At 47.6% G+C, this 16,916-nt stretch overlaps 43 non-coding genes across 43 annotated transcripts; all 43 read left to right on the top strand.

The window, feature by feature from the left end:
- The first annotated feature begins 149 nt into the window (after positions 1 to 149).
- On the top strand, positions 150 to 268 carry LOC144461129 (5S ribosomal RNA). The gene has a single exon (XR_013489848.1). It is a non-coding gene; the product is annotated as a 5S ribosomal RNA (ribosomal RNA).
- A 277-nt stretch (positions 269 to 545) lies between these two features.
- LOC144461417 (5S ribosomal RNA) lies at positions 546 to 664 on the top strand. Its single transcript, XR_013490118.1, has one exon. It is a non-coding gene; the product is annotated as a 5S ribosomal RNA (ribosomal RNA).
- Positions 665 to 949: 285 nt separating this feature from the next.
- LOC144461416 (5S ribosomal RNA) lies at positions 950 to 1,068 on the top strand. The gene has a single exon (XR_013490117.1). It is a non-coding gene; the product is annotated as a 5S ribosomal RNA (ribosomal RNA).
- A 265-nt stretch (positions 1,069 to 1,333) lies between these two features.
- Positions 1,334 to 1,452, top strand: LOC144461415 (5S ribosomal RNA). The gene has a single exon (XR_013490116.1). It is a non-coding gene; the product is annotated as a 5S ribosomal RNA (ribosomal RNA).
- A 285-nt stretch (positions 1,453 to 1,737) lies between these two features.
- Positions 1,738 to 1,856, top strand: LOC144461414 (5S ribosomal RNA). Its single transcript, XR_013490115.1, has one exon. It is a non-coding gene; the product is annotated as a 5S ribosomal RNA (ribosomal RNA).
- Positions 1,857 to 2,121: 265 nt separating this feature from the next.
- Positions 2,122 to 2,240, top strand: LOC144461412 (5S ribosomal RNA). Its single transcript, XR_013490113.1, has one exon. It is a non-coding gene; the product is annotated as a 5S ribosomal RNA (ribosomal RNA).
- A 284-nt stretch (positions 2,241 to 2,524) lies between these two features.
- Positions 2,525 to 2,643, top strand: LOC144461411 (5S ribosomal RNA). The gene has a single exon (XR_013490112.1). It is a non-coding gene; the product is annotated as a 5S ribosomal RNA (ribosomal RNA).
- Positions 2,644 to 2,909: 266 nt separating this feature from the next.
- On the top strand, positions 2,910 to 3,028 carry LOC144461410 (5S ribosomal RNA). Its single transcript, XR_013490111.1, has one exon. It is a non-coding gene; the product is annotated as a 5S ribosomal RNA (ribosomal RNA).
- A 277-nt stretch (positions 3,029 to 3,305) lies between these two features.
- LOC144461409 (5S ribosomal RNA) lies at positions 3,306 to 3,424 on the top strand. Its single transcript, XR_013490110.1, has one exon. It is a non-coding gene; the product is annotated as a 5S ribosomal RNA (ribosomal RNA).
- A 265-nt stretch (positions 3,425 to 3,689) lies between these two features.
- On the top strand, positions 3,690 to 3,808 carry LOC144461408 (5S ribosomal RNA). The gene has a single exon (XR_013490109.1). It is a non-coding gene; the product is annotated as a 5S ribosomal RNA (ribosomal RNA).
- A 284-nt stretch (positions 3,809 to 4,092) lies between these two features.
- Positions 4,093 to 4,211, top strand: LOC144461407 (5S ribosomal RNA). The gene has a single exon (XR_013490108.1). It is a non-coding gene; the product is annotated as a 5S ribosomal RNA (ribosomal RNA).
- Positions 4,212 to 4,488: 277 nt separating this feature from the next.
- LOC144461406 (5S ribosomal RNA) lies at positions 4,489 to 4,607 on the top strand. The gene has a single exon (XR_013490107.1). It is a non-coding gene; the product is annotated as a 5S ribosomal RNA (ribosomal RNA).
- Positions 4,608 to 4,892: 285 nt separating this feature from the next.
- LOC144461405 (5S ribosomal RNA) lies at positions 4,893 to 5,011 on the top strand. The gene has a single exon (XR_013490106.1). It is a non-coding gene; the product is annotated as a 5S ribosomal RNA (ribosomal RNA).
- Positions 5,012 to 5,276: 265 nt separating this feature from the next.
- LOC144461404 (5S ribosomal RNA) lies at positions 5,277 to 5,395 on the top strand. Its single transcript, XR_013490105.1, has one exon. It is a non-coding gene; the product is annotated as a 5S ribosomal RNA (ribosomal RNA).
- Positions 5,396 to 5,661: 266 nt separating this feature from the next.
- Positions 5,662 to 5,780, top strand: LOC144461403 (5S ribosomal RNA). Its single transcript, XR_013490104.1, has one exon. It is a non-coding gene; the product is annotated as a 5S ribosomal RNA (ribosomal RNA).
- A 277-nt stretch (positions 5,781 to 6,057) lies between these two features.
- LOC144461401 (5S ribosomal RNA) lies at positions 6,058 to 6,176 on the top strand. The gene has a single exon (XR_013490102.1). It is a non-coding gene; the product is annotated as a 5S ribosomal RNA (ribosomal RNA).
- Positions 6,177 to 6,441: 265 nt separating this feature from the next.
- LOC144461400 (5S ribosomal RNA) lies at positions 6,442 to 6,560 on the top strand. Its single transcript, XR_013490101.1, has one exon. It is a non-coding gene; the product is annotated as a 5S ribosomal RNA (ribosomal RNA).
- A 284-nt stretch (positions 6,561 to 6,844) lies between these two features.
- LOC144461399 (5S ribosomal RNA) lies at positions 6,845 to 6,963 on the top strand. The gene has a single exon (XR_013490100.1). It is a non-coding gene; the product is annotated as a 5S ribosomal RNA (ribosomal RNA).
- A 266-nt stretch (positions 6,964 to 7,229) lies between these two features.
- On the top strand, positions 7,230 to 7,348 carry LOC144461398 (5S ribosomal RNA). Its single transcript, XR_013490099.1, has one exon. It is a non-coding gene; the product is annotated as a 5S ribosomal RNA (ribosomal RNA).
- A 276-nt stretch (positions 7,349 to 7,624) lies between these two features.
- LOC144461397 (5S ribosomal RNA) lies at positions 7,625 to 7,743 on the top strand. Its single transcript, XR_013490098.1, has one exon. It is a non-coding gene; the product is annotated as a 5S ribosomal RNA (ribosomal RNA).
- Positions 7,744 to 8,028: 285 nt separating this feature from the next.
- Positions 8,029 to 8,147, top strand: LOC144461396 (5S ribosomal RNA). Its single transcript, XR_013490097.1, has one exon. It is a non-coding gene; the product is annotated as a 5S ribosomal RNA (ribosomal RNA).
- A 266-nt stretch (positions 8,148 to 8,413) lies between these two features.
- LOC144461395 (5S ribosomal RNA) lies at positions 8,414 to 8,532 on the top strand. The gene has a single exon (XR_013490096.1). It is a non-coding gene; the product is annotated as a 5S ribosomal RNA (ribosomal RNA).
- Positions 8,533 to 8,798: 266 nt separating this feature from the next.
- Positions 8,799 to 8,917, top strand: LOC144460174 (5S ribosomal RNA). The gene has a single exon (XR_013488890.1). It is a non-coding gene; the product is annotated as a 5S ribosomal RNA (ribosomal RNA).
- Positions 8,918 to 9,194: 277 nt separating this feature from the next.
- On the top strand, positions 9,195 to 9,313 carry LOC144460789 (5S ribosomal RNA). The gene has a single exon (XR_013489508.1). It is a non-coding gene; the product is annotated as a 5S ribosomal RNA (ribosomal RNA).
- Positions 9,314 to 9,578: 265 nt separating this feature from the next.
- LOC144460737 (5S ribosomal RNA) lies at positions 9,579 to 9,697 on the top strand. Its single transcript, XR_013489456.1, has one exon. It is a non-coding gene; the product is annotated as a 5S ribosomal RNA (ribosomal RNA).
- Positions 9,698 to 9,982: 285 nt separating this feature from the next.
- On the top strand, positions 9,983 to 10,101 carry LOC144461394 (5S ribosomal RNA). Its single transcript, XR_013490095.1, has one exon. It is a non-coding gene; the product is annotated as a 5S ribosomal RNA (ribosomal RNA).
- Positions 10,102 to 10,366: 265 nt separating this feature from the next.
- Positions 10,367 to 10,485, top strand: LOC144460736 (5S ribosomal RNA). The gene has a single exon (XR_013489455.1). It is a non-coding gene; the product is annotated as a 5S ribosomal RNA (ribosomal RNA).
- Positions 10,486 to 10,770: 285 nt separating this feature from the next.
- On the top strand, positions 10,771 to 10,889 carry LOC144461393 (5S ribosomal RNA). Its single transcript, XR_013490094.1, has one exon. It is a non-coding gene; the product is annotated as a 5S ribosomal RNA (ribosomal RNA).
- Positions 10,890 to 11,166: 277 nt separating this feature from the next.
- Positions 11,167 to 11,285, top strand: LOC144461392 (5S ribosomal RNA). The gene has a single exon (XR_013490093.1). It is a non-coding gene; the product is annotated as a 5S ribosomal RNA (ribosomal RNA).
- Positions 11,286 to 11,570: 285 nt separating this feature from the next.
- Positions 11,571 to 11,689, top strand: LOC144461390 (5S ribosomal RNA). The gene has a single exon (XR_013490091.1). It is a non-coding gene; the product is annotated as a 5S ribosomal RNA (ribosomal RNA).
- A 265-nt stretch (positions 11,690 to 11,954) lies between these two features.
- LOC144461389 (5S ribosomal RNA) lies at positions 11,955 to 12,073 on the top strand. Its single transcript, XR_013490090.1, has one exon. It is a non-coding gene; the product is annotated as a 5S ribosomal RNA (ribosomal RNA).
- A 285-nt stretch (positions 12,074 to 12,358) lies between these two features.
- LOC144461388 (5S ribosomal RNA) lies at positions 12,359 to 12,477 on the top strand. The gene has a single exon (XR_013490089.1). It is a non-coding gene; the product is annotated as a 5S ribosomal RNA (ribosomal RNA).
- Positions 12,478 to 12,743: 266 nt separating this feature from the next.
- On the top strand, positions 12,744 to 12,862 carry LOC144461387 (5S ribosomal RNA). Its single transcript, XR_013490088.1, has one exon. It is a non-coding gene; the product is annotated as a 5S ribosomal RNA (ribosomal RNA).
- A 277-nt stretch (positions 12,863 to 13,139) lies between these two features.
- On the top strand, positions 13,140 to 13,258 carry LOC144461386 (5S ribosomal RNA). Its single transcript, XR_013490087.1, has one exon. It is a non-coding gene; the product is annotated as a 5S ribosomal RNA (ribosomal RNA).
- A 265-nt stretch (positions 13,259 to 13,523) lies between these two features.
- Positions 13,524 to 13,642, top strand: LOC144460735 (5S ribosomal RNA). Its single transcript, XR_013489454.1, has one exon. It is a non-coding gene; the product is annotated as a 5S ribosomal RNA (ribosomal RNA).
- Positions 13,643 to 13,927: 285 nt separating this feature from the next.
- Positions 13,928 to 14,046, top strand: LOC144461263 (5S ribosomal RNA). Its single transcript, XR_013489982.1, has one exon. It is a non-coding gene; the product is annotated as a 5S ribosomal RNA (ribosomal RNA).
- A 276-nt stretch (positions 14,047 to 14,322) lies between these two features.
- LOC144461384 (5S ribosomal RNA) lies at positions 14,323 to 14,441 on the top strand. The gene has a single exon (XR_013490085.1). It is a non-coding gene; the product is annotated as a 5S ribosomal RNA (ribosomal RNA).
- A 285-nt stretch (positions 14,442 to 14,726) lies between these two features.
- LOC144460163 (5S ribosomal RNA) lies at positions 14,727 to 14,845 on the top strand. Its single transcript, XR_013488879.1, has one exon. It is a non-coding gene; the product is annotated as a 5S ribosomal RNA (ribosomal RNA).
- A 265-nt stretch (positions 14,846 to 15,110) lies between these two features.
- LOC144460705 (5S ribosomal RNA) lies at positions 15,111 to 15,229 on the top strand. The gene has a single exon (XR_013489424.1). It is a non-coding gene; the product is annotated as a 5S ribosomal RNA (ribosomal RNA).
- A 277-nt stretch (positions 15,230 to 15,506) lies between these two features.
- On the top strand, positions 15,507 to 15,625 carry LOC144460612 (5S ribosomal RNA). The gene has a single exon (XR_013489330.1). It is a non-coding gene; the product is annotated as a 5S ribosomal RNA (ribosomal RNA).
- Positions 15,626 to 15,901: 276 nt separating this feature from the next.
- Positions 15,902 to 16,020, top strand: LOC144461383 (5S ribosomal RNA). Its single transcript, XR_013490084.1, has one exon. It is a non-coding gene; the product is annotated as a 5S ribosomal RNA (ribosomal RNA).
- Positions 16,021 to 16,306: 286 nt separating this feature from the next.
- On the top strand, positions 16,307 to 16,425 carry LOC144461382 (5S ribosomal RNA). The gene has a single exon (XR_013490083.1). It is a non-coding gene; the product is annotated as a 5S ribosomal RNA (ribosomal RNA).
- Positions 16,426 to 16,690: 265 nt separating this feature from the next.
- On the top strand, positions 16,691 to 16,809 carry LOC144461381 (5S ribosomal RNA). Its single transcript, XR_013490082.1, has one exon. It is a non-coding gene; the product is annotated as a 5S ribosomal RNA (ribosomal RNA).
- Positions 16,810 to 16,916: the final 107 nt, after the last annotated feature.

The following is a 16,916-nucleotide window of genomic DNA, read 5'->3' as shown; positions in this document are numbered from 1 at the left end:
GAGTATGTGTGCATTAACTCAAAACTAAATGGCGTGTGGGTCTTGTCATGGTGCTTGTTGAGTGCAGGAAAATGACAGATTACCATTTGCCATCCACCCTTGCTGATGTTTTACCATCTATAAATGGCGTGCGTGCATGCTCTTCCATGGCTTACGGCCATACCACCCTGAATACGCCCGATCTCGTCCAATCTCGGAAGCTAAGCAGGGTCGGGCCGGGTCAGTACTTGGATGGGAGACCGCCTGGGAATACCCGGTGCTGTAAGCTTTTTATTCTCACCTTTCATCAGCAGAGGGCGCTGCTCCTCCTTTACTGGAGCCAGCTCCTTGGAAAACAGCACCAGTGGACAAACTCTCTTTTTTTTTTTCTTTTTTTTTTTTTTTTAATTTGTCAGTGAGTATATGTGCATTAACTGAAAAATAAATGGCGTGTGGGTCTTGTCATGGTGCTTGTTGAGTGCAGGAAAATGACAGATTACCATTTGCCATCCACCCTTGCTGATGTTTTACCATCTATAAATGGCGTGCGTGCATGCTCTTCCATGGCTTACGGCCATACCACCCTGAATACGCCCGATCTCGTCCGATCTCGGAAGCTAAGCAGGGTCGGGCCGGGTCAGTACTTGGATGGGAGACCGCCTGGGAATACCCGGTGCTGTAAGCTTTTTATTCTCACCTTTCATCAGCAGAGGGCGCTGCTCCTCCTTTACTGGAGCCAGCTCCTTGGAAAACAGCACCAGTGGACAAACTCTCCTTTTTTTCCCTTTTTTTTACTTTTTTGTTTTTTTTAATTTCTCAATGAGTATATGTGCATTAACTCAAAACTAAATGGCGTGTGGGTCTTGTCATGGTGCTTGTTGAGTGCAGGAAAATGACAGATTACCATTTGCCATCCACCCTTGCTGATGTTTTACCATCTATAAATGGCGTGCGTGCATGCTCTTCCATGGCTTACGGCCATACCACCCTGAATACGCCCGATCTCGTCCGATCTCGGAAGCTAAGCAGGGTCGGGCCGGGTCAGTACTTGGATGGGAGACCGCCTGGGAATACCCGGTGCTGTAAGCTTTTTATTCTCACCTTTCATCAGCAGAGGGCGCTGCTCCTCCTTTACTGGAGCCAGCTCCTTGGAAAACAGCACCAGTGGACAAACTCTCTTTTTTTTTTTGTTTTAATTTGTCAGTGAGTATATGTGCATTAACTGAAAACTAAATGGCGTGTGGGTCTTGTCATGGCGCTTGTTGAGTGCAGTAAAATGACAGATTACCATTTGCCATCCACCCTTGCTGATGTTTTACCATCTATAAATGGCGTGCGTGCATGCTCTTCCATGGCTTACGGCCATACCACCCTGAATACGCCCGATCTCGTCCGATCTCGGAAGCTAAGCAGGGTCGGGCCGGGTCAGTACTTGGATGGGAGACCGCCTGGGAATACCCGGTGCTGTAAGCTTTTTATTCTCACCTTTCATCAGCAGAGGGCGCTGCTCCTCCTTTACTGGAGCCAGCTCCTTGGAAAACAGCACCAGTGGACAAACTCTCCTTTTTTTCCCTTTTTTTTCCTTTTTTTTTTTTTTTAATTTCTCAATGAGTATATGTGCATTAACTCAAAACTAAATGGCGTGTGGGTCTTGTCATGGTGCTTGTTGAGTGCAGGAAAATGACAGATTACCATTTGCCATCCACCCTTGCTGATGTTTTACCATCTATAAATGGCGTGCGTGCATGCTCTTCCATGGCTTACGGCCATACCACCCTGAATACGCCCGATCTCGTCCGATCTCGGAAGCTAAGCAGGGTCGGGCCGGGTCAGTACTTGGATGGGAGACCGCCTGGGAATACCCGGTGCTGTAAGCTTTTTATTCTCACCTTTCATCAGCAGAGGGCGCTGCTCCTCCTTTACTGGAGCCAGCTCCTTGGAAAACAGCACCAGTGGACAAACTCTCTTTTTTTTTTTGTTTTAATTTGTCAGTGAGTATATGTGCATTAACTGAAAACTAAATGGCGTGTGGGTCTTGTCATGGCGCTTGTTGAGTGCAGTAAAATGACAGATTACCATTTGCCATCCACCCTTGCTGATGTTTTACCATCTATAAATGGCGTGCGTGCATGCTCTTCCATGGCTTACGGCCATACCACCCTGAATACGCCCGATCTCGTCCGATCTCGGAAGCTAAGCAGGGTCGGGCCGGGTCAGTACTTGGATGGGAGACCGCCTGGGAATACCCGGTGCTGTAAGCTTTTTATTCTCACCTTTCATCAGCAGAGGGCGCTGCTCCTCCTTTACTGGAGCCAGCTCCTTGGAAAACAGCACCAGTGGACAAACTCTCCTTTTTTTCCCTTTTTTTTCCTTTTTTTTTTTTTTAATTTCTCAATGAGTATATGTGCATTAACTCAAAACTAAATGGCGTGTGGGTCTTGTCATGGTGCTTGTTGAGTGCAGTAAAATGACAGATTACCATTTGCCATCCACCCTTGCTGATGTTTTACCATCTATAAATGGCGTGCGTGCATGCTCTTCCATGGCTTACGGCCATACCACCCTGAATACGCCCGATCTCGTCCGATCTCGGAAGCTAAGCAGGGTCGGGCCGGGTCAGTACTTGGATGGGAGACCGCCTGGGAATACCCGGTGCTGTAAGCTTTTTATTCTCACCTTTCATCAGCAGAGGGCGCTGCTCCTCCTTTACTGGAGCCAGCTCCTTGGAAAACAGCACCAGTGGACAAACTCTCTTTCTTTTTTTTTTTTTAATTTGTCAGTGAGTATATGTGCATTAACTGAAAACTAAATGGCGTGTGGGTCTTGTCATGGTGCTTGTTGAGTGCAGTAAAATGACAGATTACCATTTGCCATCCACCCTTGCTGATGTTTTACCATCTATAAATGGCGTGCGTGCATGCTCTTCCATGGCTTACGGCCATACCACCCTGAATACGCCCGATCTCGTCCGATCTCGGAAGCTAAGCAGGGTCGGGCCGGGTCAGTACTTGGATGGGAGACCGCCTGGGAATACCCGGTGCTGTAAGCTTTTTATTCTCACCTTTCATCAGCAGAGGGCGCTGCTCCTCCTTTACTGGAGCCAGCTCCTTGGAAAACAGCACCAGTGGACAAACTCTCTTTTTTTTTTTCTTTTTTTTTTTTTTTTAATTTGTCAGTGAGTATATGTGCATTAACTGAAAAATAAATGGCGTGTGGGTCTTGTCATGGTGCTTGTTGAGTGCAGGAAAATGACAGATTACCATTTGCCATCCACCCTTGCTGATGTTTTACCATCTATAAATGGCGTGCGTGCATGCTCTTCCATGGCTTACGGCCATACCACCCTGAATACGCCCGATCTCGTCCGATCTCGGAAGCTAAGCAGGGTCGGGCCGGGTCAGTACTTGGATGGGAGACCGCCTGGGAATACCCGGTGCTGTAAGCTTTTTATTCTCACCTTTCATCAGCAGAGGGCGCTGCTCCTCCTTTACTGGAGCCAGCTCCTTGGAAAACAGCACCAGTGGACAAACTCTCTTTTTTTTTTTGTTTTAATTTGTCAGTGATTATATGTGCATTAACTGAAAACTAAATGGCGTGTGGGTCTTGTCATGGCGCTTGTTGAGTGCAGTAAAATGACAGATTACCATTTGCCATCCACCCTTGCTGATGTTTTACCATCTATAAATGGCGTGCGTGCATGCTCTTCCATGGCTTACGGCCATACCACCCTGAATACGCCCGATCTCGTCCGATCTCGGAAGCTAAGCAGGGTCGGGCCGGGTCAGTACTTGGATGGGAGACCGCCTGGGAATACCCGGTGCTGTAAGCTTTTTATTCTCACCTTTCATCAGCAGAGGGCGCTGCTCCTCCTTTACTGGAGCCAGCTCCTTGGAAAACAGCACCAGTGGACAAACTCTCCTTTTTTTCCCTTTTTTTTCCTTTTTTTTTTTTTTAATTTCTCAATGAGTATATGTGCATTAACTCAAAACTAAATGGCGTGTGGGTCTTGTCATGGCGCTTGTTGAGTGCAGTAAAATGACAGATTACCATTTGCCATCCACCCTTGCTGATGTTTTACCATCTATAAATGGCGTGCGTGCATGCTCTTCCATGGCTTACGGCCATACCACCCTGAATACGCCCGATCTCGTCCGATCTCGGAAGCTAAGCAGGGTCGGGCCGGGTCAGTACTTGGATGGGAGACCGCCTGGGAATACCCGGTGCTGTAAGCTTTTTATTCTCACCTTTCATCAGCAGAGGGCGCTGCTCCTCCTTTACTGGAGCCAGCTCCTTGGAAAACAGCACCAGTGGACAAACTCTCTTTTTTTTTTTCTTTTTTTTTTTTTTTTAATTTGTCAGTGAGTTTATGTGCATTAACTGAAAAATAAATGGCGTGTGGGTCTTGTCATGGTGCTTGTTGAGTGCAGGAAAATGACAGATTACCATTTGCCATCCACCCTTGCTGATGTTTTACCATCTATAAATGGCGTGCGTGCATGCTCTTCCATGGCTTACGGCCATACCACCCTGAATACGCCCGATCTCGTCCGATCTCGGAAGCTAAGCAGGGTCGGGCCGGGTCAGTACTTGGATGGGAGACCGCCTGGGAATACCCGGTGCTGTAAGCTTTTTATTCTCACCTTTCATCAGCAGAGGGCGCTGCTCCTCCTTTACTGGAGCCAGCTCCTTGGAAAACAGCACCAGTGGACAAACTCTCCTTTTTTTCCCTTTTTTTTCCTTTTTTGTTTTTTTTAATTTCTCAATGAGTATATGTGCATTAACTCAAAACTAAATGGCGTGTGGGTCTTGTCATGGTGCTTGTTGAGTGCAGGAAAATGACAGATTACCATTTGCCATCCACCCTTGCTGATGTTTTACCATCTATAAATGGCGTGCGTGCATGCTCTTCCATGGCTTACGGCCATACCACCCTGAATACGCCCGATCTCGTCCGATCTCGGAAGCTAAGCAGGGTCGGGCCGGGTCAGTACTTGGATGGGAGACCGCCTGGGAATACCCGGTGCTGTAAGCTTTTTATTCTCACCTTTCATCAGCAGAGGGCGCTGCTCCTCCTTTACTGGAGCCAGCTCCTTGGAAAACAGCACCAGTGGACAAACTCTCTTTTTTTTTTTGTTTTAATTTGTCAGTGAGTATATGTGCATTAACTGAAAACTAAATGGCGTGTGGGTCTTGTCATGGCGCTTGTTGAGTGCAGGAAAATGACAGATTACCATTTGCCATCCACCCTTGCTGATGTTTTACCATCTATAAATGGCGTGCGTGCATGCTCTTCCATGGCTTACGGCCATACCACCCTGAATACGCCCGATCTCGTCCGATCTCGGAAGCTAAGCAGGGTCGGGCCGGGTCAGTACTTGGATGGGAGACCGCCTGGGAATACCCGGTGCTGTAAGCTTTTTATTCTCACCTTTCATCAGCAGAGGGCGCTGCTCCTCCTTTACTGGAGCCAGCTCCTTGGAAAACAGCACCAGTGGACAAACTCTCTTTCTTTTTTTTTTTTTAATTTGTCAGTGAGTATATGTGCATTAACTGAAAACTAAATGGCGTGTGGGTCTTGTCATGGTGCTTGTTGAGTGCAGTAAAATGACAGATTACCATTTGCCATCCACCCTTGCTGATGTTTTACCATCTATAAATGGCGTGCGTGCATGCTCTTCCATGGCTTACGGCCATACCACCCTGAATACGCCCGATCTCGTCCGATCTCGGAAGCTAAGCAGGGTCGGGCCGGGTCAGTACTTGGATGGGAGACCGCCTGGGAATACCCGGTGCTGTAAGCTTTTTATTCTCACCTTTCATCAGCAGAGGGCGCTGCTCCTCCTTTACTGGAGCCAGCTCCTTGGAAAACAGCACCAGTGGACAAACTCTCTTTTTTTTTTTCTTTTTTTTTTTTTTTTAATTTGTCAGTGAGTATATGTGCATTAACTGAAAAATAAATGGCGTGTGGGTCTTGTCATGGTGCTTGTTGAGTGCAGGAAAATGACAGATTACCATTTGCCATCCACCCTTGCTGATGTTTTACCATCTATAAATGGCGTGCGTGCATGCTCTTCCATGGCTTACGGCCATACCACCCTGAATACGCCCGATCTCGTCCGATCTCGGAAGCTAAGCAGGGTCGGGCCGGGTCAGTACTTGGATGGGAGACCGCCTGGGAATACCCGGTGCTGTAAGCTTTTTATTCTCACCTTTCATCAGCAGAGGGCGCTGCTCCTCCTTTACTGGAGCCAGCTCCTTGGAAAACAGCACCAGTGGACAAACTCTCTTTTTTTTTTTGTTTTAATTTGTCAGTGATTATATGTGCATTAACTGAAAACTAAATGGCGTGTGGGTCTTGTCATGGCGCTTGTTGAGTGCAGTAAAATGACAGATTACCATTTGCCATCCACCCTTGCTGATGTTTTACCATCTATAAATGGCGTGCGTGCATGCTCTTCCATGGCTTACGGCCATACCACCCTGAATACGCCCGATCTCGTCCGATCTCGGAAGCTAAGCAGGGTCGGGCCGGGTCAGTACTTGGATGGGAGACCGCCTGGGAATACCCGGTGCTGTAAGCTTTTTATTCTCACCTTTCATCAGCAGAGGGCGCTGCTCCTCCTTTACTGGAGCCAGCTCCTTGGAAAACAGCACCAGTGGACAAACTCTCCTTTTTTTCCCTTTTTTTTCCTTTTTTTTTTTTTTAATTTCTCAATGAGTATATGTGCATTAACTCAAAACTAAATGGCGTGTGGGTCTTGTCATGGTGCTTGTTGAGTGCAGGAAAATGACAGATTACCATTTGCCATCCACCCTTGCTGATGTTTTACCATCTATAAATGGCGTGCGTGCATGCTCTTCCATGGCTTACGGCCATACCACCCTGAATACGCCCGATCTCGTCCGATCTCGGAAGCTAAGCAGGGTCGGGCCGGGTCAGTACTTGGATGGGAGACCGCCTGGGAATACCCGGTGCTGTAAGCTTTTTATTCTCACCTTTCATCAGCAGAGGGCGCTGCTCCTCCTTTACTGGAGCCAGCTCCTTGGAAAACAGCACCAGTGGACAAACTCTCTTTCTTTTTTTTGTTTTAATTTGTCAGTGAGTATATGTGCATTAACTGAAAACTAAATGGCGTGTGGGTCTTGTCATGGCGCTTGTTGAGTGCAGTAAAATGACAGATTACCATTTGCCATCCACCCTTGCTGATGTTTTACCATCTATAAATGGCGTGCGTGCATGCTCTTCCATGGCTTACGGCCATACCACCCTGAATACGCCCGATCTCGTCCGATCTCGGAAGCTAAGCAGGGTCGGGCCGGGTCAGTACTTGGATGGGAGACCGCCTGGGAATACCCGGTGCTGTAAGCTTTTTATTCTCACCTTTCATCAGCAGAGGGCGCTGCTCCTCCTTTACTGGAGCCAGCTCCTTGGAAAACAGCACCAGTGGACAAACTCTCTTTTTTTTTTTCTTTTTTTTTTTTTTTAATTTGTCAGTGAGTATATGTGCATTAACTGAAAAATAAATGGCGTGTGGGTCTTGTCATGGTGCTTGTTGAGTGCAGGAAAATGACAGATTACCATTTGCCATCCACCCTTGCTGATGTTTTACCATCTATAAATGGCGTGCGTGCATGCTCTTCCATGGCTTACGGCCATACCACCCTGAATACGCCCGATCTCGTCCGATCTCGGAAGCTAAGCAGGGTCGGGCCGGGTCAGTACTTGGATGGGAGACCGCCTGGGAATACCCGGTGCTGTAAGCTTTTTATTCTCACCTTTCATCAGCAGAGGGCGCTGCTCCTCCTTTACTGGAGCCAGCTCCTTGGAAAACAGCACCAGTGGACAAACTCTCCTTTTTTTCCCTTTTTTTTCCTTTTTTGTTTTTTTTAATTTCTCAATGAGTATATGTGCATTAACTCAAAACTAAATGGCGTGTGGGTCTTGTCATGGTGCTTGTTGAGTGCAGGAAAATGACAGATTACCATTTGCCATCCACCCTTGCTGATGTTTTACCATCTATAAATGGCGTGCGTGCATGCTCTTCCATGGCTTACGGCCATACCACCCTGAATACGCCCGATCTCGTCCGATCTCGGAAGCTAAGCAGGGTCGGGCCGGGTCAGTACTTGGATGGGAGACCGCCTGGGAATACCCGGTGCTGTAAGCTTTTTATTCTCACCTTTCATCAGCAGAGGGCGCTGCTCCTCCTTTACTGGAGCCAGCTCCTTGGAAAACAGCACCAGTGGACAAACTCTCTTTTTTTTTTTTGTTTTAATTTGTCAGTGAGTATATGTGCATTAACTGAAAACTAAATGGCGTGTGGGTCTTGTCATGGCGCTTGTTGAGTGCAGGAAAATGACAGATTACCATTTGCCATCCACCCTTGCTGATGTTTTACCATCTATAAATGGCGTGCGTGCATGCTCTTCCATGGCTTACGGCCATACCACCCTGAATACGCCCGATCTCGTCCGATCTCGGAAGCTAAGCAGGGTCGGGCCGGGTCAGTACTTGGATGGGAGACCGCCTGGGAATACCCGGTGCTGTAAGCTTTTTATTCTCACCTTTCATCAGCAGAGGGCGCTGCTCCTCCTTTACTGGAGCCAGCTCCTTGGAAAACAGCACCAGTGGACAAACTCTCTTTTTTTTTTTTTTTTTAATTTGTCAGTGAGTATATGTGCATTAACTGAAAAGTAAATGGCGTGTGGGTCTTGTCATGGCGCTTGTTGAGTGCAGGAAAATGACAGATTACCATTTGCCATCCACCCTTGCTGATGTTTTACCATCTATAAATGGCGTGCGTGCATGCTCTTCCATGGCTTACGGCCATACCACCCTGAATACGCCCGATCTCGTCCGATCTCGGAAGCTAAGCAGGGTCGGGCCGGGTCAGTACTTGGATGGGAGACCGCCTGGGAATACCTGGTGCTGTAAGCTTTTTATTCTCACCTTTCATCAGCAGAGGGCGCTGCTCCTCCTTTACTGGAGCCAGCTCCTTGGAAAACAGCACCAGTGGACAAACTCTCCTTTTTTTCCCTTTTTTTTTTTTTTTTTAATTTGTCAGTGAGTATATGTGCATTAACTCAAAACTAAATGGCGTGTGGGTCTTGTCATGGCGCTTGTTGAGTGCAGGAAAATGACAGATTACCATTTGCCATCCACCCTTGCTGATGTTTTACCATCTATAAATGGCGTGCGTGCATGCTCTTCCATGGCTTACGGCCATACCACCCTGAATACGCCCGATCTCGTCCGATCTCGGAAGCTAAGCAGGGTCGGGCCGGGTCAGTACTTGCATGGGAGACCGCCTGGGAATACCCGGTGCTGTAAGCTTTTTATTCTCACCTTTCATCAGCAGAGGGCGCTGCTCCTCCTTTACTGGAGCCAGCTCCTTGGAAAACAGCACCAGTGGACAAACTCTCTTTTTTTTTTTTTTTTAATTTGTCAGTGAGTATATGTGCATTAACTGAAAAGTAAATGGCGTGTGGGTCTTGTCATGGTGCTTGTTGAGTGCAGGAAAATGACAGATTACCATTTGCCATCCACCCTTGCTGATGTTTTACCATCTATAAATGGCGTGCGTGCATGCTCTTCCATGGCTTACGGCCATACCACCCTGAATATGCCCGATCTCGTCCGATCTCGGAAGCTAAGCAGGGTCGGGCCGGGTCAGTACTTGGATGGGAGACCGCCTGGGAATACCCGGTGCTGTAAGCTTTTTATTCTCACCTTTCATCAGCAGAGGGCGCTGCTCCTCCTTTACTGGAGCCAGCTCCTTGGAAAACAGTACCAGTGGACAAACTCTCCTTTTTTTCCCTTTTTTTTCCTTTTTTGTTTTTTTTAATTTCTCAATGAGTATGTGTGCATTAACTGAAAACTAAATGGCGTGTGGGTCTTGTCATGGTGCTTGTTGAGTGCAGGAAAATGACAGATTACCATTTGCCATCCACCCTTGCTGATGTTTTACCATCTATAAATGGCGTGCGTGCATGCTCTTCCATGGCTTACGGCCATACCACCCTGAATACGCCCGATCTCGTCCGATCTCGGAAGCTAAGCAGGGTCGGGCCGGGTCAGTACTTGGATGGGAGACCGCCTGGGAATACCCGGTGCTGTAAGCTTTTTATTCTCACCTTTCATCAGCAGAGGGCGCTGCTCCTCCTTTACTGGAGCCAGCTCCTTGGAAAACAGCACCAGTGGACAAACTCTCTTTTTTTTTTTTTTTTAATTTGTCAGTGAGTATATGTGCATTAACTGAAAAGTAAATGGCGTGTGGGTCTTGTCATGGTGCTTGTTGAGTGCAGGAAAATGACAGATTACCATTTGCCATCCACCCTTGCTGATGTTTTACCATCTATAAATGGCGTGCGTGCATGCTCTTCCATGGCTTACGGCCATACCACCCTGAATATGCCCGATCTCGTCCGATCTCGGAAGCTAAGCAGGGTCGGGCCGGGTCAGTACTTGGATGGGAGACCGCCTGGGAATACCCGGTGCTGTAAGCTTTTTATTCTCACCTTTCATCAGCAGAGGGCGCTGCTCCTCCTTTACTGGAGCCAGCTCCTTGGAAAACAGTACCAGTGGACAAACTCTCCTTTTTTTCCCTTTTTTTTCCTTTTTTGTTTTTTTTAATTTCTCAATGAGTATGTGTGCATTAACTGAAAACTAAATGGCGTGTGGGTCTTGTCATGGTGCTTGTTGAGTGCAGGAAAATGACAGATTACCATTTGCCATCCACCCTTGCTGATGTTTTACCATCTATAAATGGCGTGCGTGCATGCTCTTCCATGGCTTACGGCCATACCACCCTGAATACGCCCGATCTCGTCCGATCTCGGAAGCTAAGCAGGGTCGGGCCGGGTCAGTACTTGGATGGGAGACCGCCTGGGAATACCCGGTGCTGTAAGCTTTTTATTCTCACCTTTCATCAGCAGAGGGCGCTGCTCCTCCTTTACTGGAGCCAGCTCCTTGGAAAACAGCACCAGTGGACAAACTCTCTTTTTTTTTTTCTGTTTTTTTTTTTTTTAATTTGTCAGTGAGTATATGTGCATTAACTGAAAAATAAATGGCGTGTGGGTCTTGTCATGGTGCTTGTTGAGTGCAGGAAAATGACAGATTACCATTTGCCATCCACCCTTGCTGATGTTTTACCATCTATAAATGGCGTGCGTGCATGCTCTTCCATGGCTTACGGCCATACCACCCTGAATACGCCCGATCTCGTCCGATCTCGGAAGCTAAGCAGGGTCGGGCCGGGTCAGTACTTGGATGGGAGACCGCCTGGGAATACCCGGTGCTGTAAGCTTTTTATTCTCACCTTTCATCAGCAGAGGGCGCTGCTCCTCCTTTACTGGAGCCAGCTCCTTGGAAAACAGCACCAGTGGACAAACTCTCCTTTTTTTCCCTTTTTTTTCCTTTTTTGTTTTTTTTAATTTCTCAATGAGTATATGTGCATTAACTCAAAACTAAATGGCGTGTGGGTCTTGTCATGGTGCTTGTTGAGTGCAGGAAAATGACAGATTACCATTTGCCATCCACCCTTGCTGATGTTTTACCATCTATAAATGGCGTGCGTGCATGCTCTTCCATGGCTTACGGCCATACCACCCTGAATACGCCCGATCTCGTCCGATCTCGGAAGCTAAGCAGGGTCGGGCCGGGTCAGTACTTGGATGGGAGACCGCCTGGGAATACCCGGTGCTGTAAGCTTTTTATTCTCACCTTTCATCAGCAGAGGGCGCTGCTCCTCCTTTACTGGAGCCAGCTCCTTGGAAAACAGCACCAGTGGACAAACTCTCTTTTTTTTTTTGTTTTAATTTGTCAGTGAGTATATGTGCATTAACTGAAAACTAAATGGCGTGTGGGTCTTGTCATGGCGCTTGTTGAGTGCAGTAAAATGACAGATTACCATTTGCCATCCACCCTTGCTGATGTTTTACCATCTATAAATGGCGTGCGTGCATGCTCTTCCATGGCTTACGGCCATACCACCCTGAATACGCCCGATCTCGTCCGATCTCGGAAGCTAAGCAGGGTCGGGCCGGGTCAGTACTTGGATGGGAGACCGCCTGGGAATACCCGGTGCTGTAAGCTTTTTATTCTCACCTTTCATCAGCAGAGGGCGCTGCTCCTCCTTTACTGGAGCCAGCTCCTTGGAAAACAGCACCAGTGGACAAACTCTCCTTTTTTTCCCTTTTTTTTCCTTTTTTGTTTTTTTTAATTTCTCAATGAGTATATGTGCATTAACTCAAAACTAAATGGCGTGTGGGTCTTGTCATGGTGCTTGTTGAGTGCAGGAAAATGACAGATTACCATTTGCCATCCACCCTTGCTGATGTTTTACCATCTATAAATGGCGTGCGTGCATGCTCTTCCATGGCTTACGGCCATACCACCCTGAATACGCCCGATCTCGTCCGATCTCGGAAGCTAAGCAGGGTCGGGCCGGGTCAGTACTTGGATGGGAGACCGCCTGGGAATACCCGGTGCTGTAAGCTTTTTATTCTCACCTTTCATCAGCAGAGGGCGCTGCTCCTCCTTTACTGGAGCCAGCTCCTTGGAAAACAGCACCAGTGGACAAACTCTCTTTCTTTTTTTTGTTTTAATTTGTCAGTGAGTATATGTGCATTAACTGAAAACTAAATGGCGTGTGGGTCTTGTCATGGCGCTTGTTGAGTGCAGTAAAATGACAGATTACCATTTGCCATCCACCCTTGCTGATGTTTTACCATCTATAAATGGCGTGCGTGCATGCTCTTCCATGGCTTACGGCCATACCACCCTGAATACGCCCGATCTCGTCCGATCTCGGAAGCTAAGCAGGGTCGGGCCGGGTCAGTACTTGGATGGGAGACCGCCTGGGAATACCCGGTGCTGTAAGCTTTTTATTCTCACCTTTCATCAGCAGAGGGCGCTGCTCCTCCTTTACTGGAGCCAGCTCCTTGGAAAACAGCACCAGTGGACAAACTCTCTTTTTTTTTTTCTTTTTTTTTTTTTTTTAATTTGTCAGTGAGTATATGTGCATTAACTGAAAAATAAATGGCGTGTGGGTCTTGTCATGGTGCTTGTTGAGTGCAGGAAAATGACAGATTACCATTTGCCATCCACCCTTGCTGATGTTTTACCATCTATAAATGGCGTGCGTGCATGCTCTTCCATGGCTTACGGCCATACCACCCTGAATACGCCCGATCTCGTCCGATCTCGGAAGCTAAGCAGGGTCGGGCCGGGTCAGTACTTGGATGGGAGACCGCCTGGGAATACCCGGTGCTGTAAGCTTTTTATTCTCACCTTTCATCAGCAGAGGGCGCTGCTCCTCCTTTACTGGAGCCAGCTCCTTGGAAAACAGCACCAGTGGACAAACTCTCTTTTTTTTTTTTTTTCAATTTGTCAGTGAGTATATGTGCATTAACTGAAAAGTAAATGGCGTGTGGGTCTTGTCATGGTGCTTGTTGAGTGCAGGAAAATGACAGATTACCATTTGCCATCCACCCTTGCTGATGTTTTACCATCTATAAATGGCGTGCGTGCATGCTCTTCCATGGCTTACGGCCATACCACCCTGAATATGCCCGATCTCGTCCGATCTCGGAAGCTAAGCAGGGTCGGGCCGGGTCAGTACTTGGATGGGAGACCGCCTGGGAATACCCGGTGCTGTAAGCTTTTTATTCTCACCTTTCATCAGCAGAGGGCGCTGCTCCTCCTTTACTGGAGCCAGCTCCTTGGAAAACAGTACCAGTGGACAAACTCTCCTGTTTTTCCCTTTTTTTTCCTTTTTTGTTTTTTTTAATTTCTCAATGAGTATGTGTGCATTAACTCAAAACTAAATGGCGTGTGGGTCTTGTCATGGTGCTTGTTGAGTGCAGGAAAATGACAGATTACCATTTGCCATCCACCCTTGCTGATGTTTTACCATCTATAAATGGCGTGCGTGCATGCTCTTCCATGGCTTACGGCCATACCACCCTGAATACGCCCGATCTCGTCCAATCTCGGAAACTAAGCAGGGTCGGGCCGGGTCAGTACTTGGATGGGAGACCGCCTGGGAATACCCGGTGCTGTAAGCTTTTTATTCTCACCTTTCATCAGCAGAGGGCGCTGCTCCTCCTTTACTGGAGCCAGCTCCTTGGAAAACAGCACCAGTGGACAAACTCTCTTTTTTTTTTTCTTTTTTTTTTTTTTTAATTTGTCAGTGAGTATATGTGCATTAACTGAAAAATAAATGGCGTGTGGGTCTTGTCATGGTGCTTGTTGAGTGCAGGAAAATGACAGATTACCATTTGCCATCCACCCTTGCTGATGTTTTACCATCTATAAATGGCGTGCGTGCATGCTCTTCCATGGCTTACGGCCATACCACCCTGAATACGCCCGATCTCGTCCGATCTCGGAAGCTAAGCAGGGTCGGGCCGGGTCAGTACTTGGATGGGAGACCGCCTGGGAATACCCGGTGCTGTAAGCTTTTTATTCTCACCTTTCATCAGCAGAGGGCGCTGCTCCTCCTTTACTGGAGCCAGCTCCTTGGAAAACAGCACCAGTGGACAAACTCTCCTTTTTTTCCCTTTTTTTTCCTTTTTTGTTTTTTTTAATTTCTCAATGAGTATATGTGCATTAACTCAAAACTAAATGGCGTGTGGGTCTTGTCATGGTGCTTGTTGAGTGCAGGAAAATGACAGATTACCATTTGCCATCCACCCTTGCTGATGTTTTACCATCTATAAATGGCGTGCGTGCATGCTCTTCCATGGCTTACGGCCATACCACCCTGAATACGCCCGATCTCGTCCGATCTCGGAAGCTAAGCAGGGTCGGGCCGGGTCAGTACTTGGATGGGAGACCGCCTGGGAATACCTGGTGCTGTAAGCTTTTTATTCTCACCTTTCATCAGCAGAGGGCGCTGCTCCTCCTTTACTGGAGCAAGCTCCTTGGAAAACAGCACCAGTGGACAAACTCTCTTTTTTTTTTTTTTTTAATTTGTCAGTGAGTATATGTGCATTAACTGAAAAGTAAATGGCGTGTGGGTCTTGTCATGGCGCTTGTTGAGTGCAGGAAAATGACAGATTACCATTTGCCATCCACCCTTGCTGATGTTTTACCATCTATAAATGGCGTGCGTGCATGCTCTTCCATGGCTTACGGCCATACCATCCTGAATACGCCCGATCTCGTCCGATCTCGGAAGCTAAGCAGGGTCGGGCCGGGTCAGTACTTGGATGGGAGACCGCCTGGGAATACCTGGTGCTGTAAGCTTTTTATTCTCACCTTTCATCAGCAGAGGGCGCTGCTCCTCCTTTACTGGAGCCAGCTCCTTGGAAAACAGCACCAGTGGACAAACTCTCCTTTTTTTCCCTTTTTTTTTTTTTTTTTAATTTGTCAGTGAGTATATGTGCATTAACTCAAAACTAAATGGCGTGTGGGTCTTGTCATGGCGCTTGTTGAGTGCAGGAAAATGACAGATTACCATTTGCCATCCACCCTTGCTGATGTTTTACCATCTATAAATGGCGTGCGTGCATGCTCTTCCATGGCTTACGGCCATACCACCCTGAATACGCCCGATCTCGTCTGATCTCGGAAGCTAAGCAGGGTCGGGCCGGGTCAGTACTTGGATGGGAGACCGCCTGGGAATACCCGGTGCTGTAAGCTTTTTATTCTCACCTTTCATCAGCAGAGGGCGCTGCTCCTCCTTTACTGGAGCCAGCTCCTTGGAAAACAGCACCAGTGGACAAACTCTCTTTTTTTTTTTCTTTTTTTTTTTTTTTAATTTGTCAGTGAGTATATGTGCATTAACTGAAAAATAAATGGCGTGTGGGTCTTGTCATGGTGCTTGTTGAGTGCAGGAAAATGACAGATTACCATTTGCCATCCACCCTTGCTGATGTTTTACCATCTATAAATGGCGTGCGTGCATGCTCTTCCATGGCTTACGGCCATACCACCCTGAATACGCCCGATCTCGTCCGATCTCGGAAGCTAAGCAGGGTCGGGCCGGGTCAGTACTTGGATGGGAGACCGCCTGGGAATACCCGGTGCTGTAAGCTTTTTATTCTCACCTTTCATCAGCAGAGGGCGCTGCTCCTCCTTTACTGGAGCCAGCTCCTTGGAAAACAGCACCAGTGGACAAACTCTCCTTTTTTTCCCTTTTTTTTCCTTTTTTGTTTTTTTTTAATTTCTCAATGAGTATATGTGCATTAACTCAAAACTAAATGGCGTGTGGGTCTTGTCATGGTGCTTGTTGAGTGCAGGAAAATGACACATTACCATTTGCCATCCACCCTTGCTGATGTTTTACCATCTATAAATGGCGTGCGTGCATGCTCTTCCATGGCTTACGGCCATACCACCCTGAATACGCCCGATCTCGTCCGATCTCGGAAGCTAAGCAGGGTCGGGCCGGGTCAGTACTTGGATGGGAGACCGCCTGGGAATACCCGGTGCTGTAAGCTTTTTATTCTCACCTTTCATCAGCAGAGGGCGCTGCTCCTCCTTTACTGGAGCCAGCTCCTTGGAAAACAGCACCAGTGGACAAACTCTCTTTTTTTTTTTGTTTTAATTTGTCAGTGAGTATATGTGCATTAACTGAAAACTAAATGGCGTGTGGGTCTTGTCATGGCGCTTGTTGAGTGCAGTAAAATGACAGATTACCATTTGCCATCCACCCTTGCTGATGTTTTACCATCTATAAATGGCGTGCGTGCATGCTCTTCCATGGCTTACGGCCATACCACCCTGAATACGCCCGATCTCGTCCGATCTCGGAAGCTAAGCAGGGTCGGGCCGGGTCAGTACTTGGATGGGAGACCGCCTGGGAATACCCGGTGCTGTAAGCTTTTTATTCTCACCTTTCATCAGCAGAGGGCGCTGCTCCTCCTTTACTGGAGCAAGCTCCTTGGAAAACAGCACCAGTGGACAAACTCTCTTTTTTTTTTTTTTTTAA

Source organism: Epinephelus lanceolatus, chromosome 22, assembly GCF_041903045.1.
Source record: "Epinephelus lanceolatus isolate andai-2023 chromosome 22, ASM4190304v1, whole genome shotgun sequence".
Lineage (NCBI taxonomy): Eukaryota > Metazoa > Chordata > Actinopteri > Perciformes > Serranidae > Epinephelus > Epinephelus lanceolatus.
This window is presented reverse-complemented; position numbering and strand designations above follow the sequence as displayed.